The sequence below is a fragment of the Sceloporus occidentalis genome, unplaced genomic scaffold (genome assembly GCF_023333645.1).
Source record: "Sceloporus occidentalis isolate IW3139 unplaced genomic scaffold, rSceOcc1.0.p SCAF_3, whole genome shotgun sequence".
In the NCBI taxonomy this organism is placed as follows: domain Eukaryota; kingdom Metazoa; phylum Chordata; class Lepidosauria; order Squamata; family Phrynosomatidae; genus Sceloporus; species Sceloporus occidentalis.
In genome coordinates this window covers 243,576,356-243,579,155 of record NW_028316983.1, presented here as the reverse complement: position 1 = coordinate 243,579,155, position 2,800 = coordinate 243,576,356, and positions in this window count along the sequence as shown.

The window sequence follows — 2,800 nt, the reverse complement described above, 5'->3', positions numbered from 1 at the left end:
TCTTAAAGATATAATAAATATTACTGAAAATAAAATATAATGGTGTCTTTCTTTTTAAAAAAAATGCTTTAAAAATTGGAGAACAAAGAAAAAAAGTATTGTTGCCTTGGCAACTACCAGTGGTTTATTTAAAAAAAAACACCACAGGATGCAGACATGAGAACTACAAAGTCACACCAGGTGGGAATGAAGATCACTGTATAAACCCATGAATATATTATGGACGCCTATACATTTATAGTGAGGTTGCATGTAGAAAAGGCGATGCAATACAAAATAGTAACCTTAAAAAATACATGTCCTCTGTACCTTTTACAAATAATCTCTGAGATGTTATTTTGAAATATTCATTTCTTTTGCAGGGTGTCAGGCTGAGGGTGTTGAGGGCGTAGGAAGATCACAGAAGAATTGAAAAAGGAGGCCAAGGTGTAGCTACAACAAATGTCAGGCTAATGAAATAAAGATGAGATGAGGAAAAGATTATTAATCTGAGCCTTTAGGACAGGAAGGGAAAGCTTTTCAACACCAAGCCCATGCTAGGATGGGCTCCATAGCCAAATAAGAGAGAAAATGCAATGCTACTGTCTTTGAGGCTGAAGGAAGAATTGCAGATGTACAGTCAATTCTCCAGATCAGGGGTAGGCAACCTTTTTGAGCTGGGGGCCGGGTTGCTGTCCCTCAGACAACTGGGGGGCCAAACTCAAAATGGCGCCCGGAGCGGCGTGGAAGCTGTAGCGGGGGCAGCAATCGGTGGCAGGACCAGGCTGGGGCCGGTCCCAAGGCCTCGCTGGGCCGGATCCGGCCCACGGGCCATAGGTTGCCGACCCCTGCTCCAGATCCTTGGCTTCTGCATTCATGAATTCAACTATTCACAGCTTTAAATACATACATACATACACACACAGTGCGCCCACACCATACACGGGCACATCATATGCGGCTTTAACCTTACACAGAAGGTTAAGCTGTGCGAGATATGTGGCACGCATGGCACGCTGCACACAGGTATAGTCCCCCATTAAAACATATTCTCTGAAGATACCAACCACAGAAACAGACGAAACACATAGCCAAAAAACCCACAAAATCTATGGATGCTGGTCATGAAAGCCTTCAACTTCACAAAACAAATGGGGTTTGAGCGTACGCATTTTTCGCCATATGCGACAGGGGTGCGGAATGGATCCCCCGCATATGGGGAGGGCCCACTGTATATATAATCTCCCCCAAATACATAATATCTCCCCCAAAAGCCAGGGTGCCCATGTGCTCCCTTTTCTGGACATGCTCTATGTTTCAATCTTTTGTCCAGGAAGAATGTCAAAATGTCCTCCATTTGGCACATGACTGGGAAGCATGGATTTACATTTCTATGAGTATTTTGACCTTTTATTGTGTCATGTCGTACATTTTTCTTCAATGTCCTCCATTATACTGTATGCTTGAAAAGCAGTAGGATAAGGTAGGCTGCAGTGGGTGAATGCAGTAAGACCCGTCTGTTAAGTGAAACACGCATTTATCCCATCAGGAAAACAACAGGATAAAGCCTATGAGATAACCTTCTTTATTAGCATTTTGCAATAATTCAGGAGCCCCTAAGGGGCGGTGGGACAGCACCCCTTTCCTAGCCGGATTGGGGCCGCAGCAACTGCATTCCATGGCCCCAATCTGGCCTTTTTGCACTGCGGAAAAGGCACCATAGCCGCTGGCGCCACAACTTTTCGGCACTCATTTGGTACAGTGCATGTACACGCTGCACCAAGGGAGTGCTGTAGCACTTCCTGCCATGTGGTGGGGTGTGTGGTGGGGACGCTTGGCATCATGCCGGCATGGGAGGGGAGTCAGGGATGTGGTGTGCTCCGCCCCGATGCTATAATTTAGTGCCAGTCTGTCGAGTCCCTCAGTGAGGCCCAAAGGTTTTAGAAGTTGATGATAGAATCATGCTGGTGGACCAACAAATGTCCAGAAAAGTGTTTTCTCTAGGAGCTTCTAGGTTCTCCAGGGCAACTCTATTGTCAACTTTTGGCAGAGTTGTTCTGGAGGATCTATAGATTCCTAGAGAGAACATATTAATCAAAACCGGAAATAATCAAGTCCACAAAAGTCAAAGACACAAATGTGGAAGGCGAACTGTACAGTGAAATATACAACAAAACCAAACGGTGGTCTCTAAGTCACGCAGAAGCTATAGTAAACAACACCCGGCAGAGAGAATCTTGTAAATCAAAAATAAATTAAGCGTGGCAGCTTAATGCTGCGTATGGCAAGGTGGTCTGTTCTCATTTCTTAAGACTTTATTATGGCTCTTTGTATCAGGCTGTAGTTACCCAGAATGATTTATGGGCAAACCTGACCAGCAAAGACAAGGCTCCCCCTCTCCGCCTTCAAGAAGTCTGTTTTGTGATTGTAAATCACCCGTCCCTGCAGGGTGGTGACCCCTGCTGCAGCATCGTTACACTAACTGTTACAAATGCATGCTGCAACGCATGAGATTTATTATTATGAAAAATCACTTAGGAAATTATCAGGCTTTGTGTGTGCATGTGTTTGTGTCTGTTTGGCTGGCTGGCTGTTGTTTGACCTACAAATCCTGGCTTCTGGTGCTGACTTTACAAGTGCCATCAGCATACAGCTTATCAAGTTATCTCATAAAGCCCCTCAAGGGCAGGGTGACCAGATGTCAGTGGCATCACTAAGGGAGTGAAGGGGTGCGGACTGCGGCAGGTGCTATCCTAAGGTGGGTTGATACCCCTGGCCCTCAAATATCTGCCTTTGGGCACAAAGTGGCTGCACCCTTTGC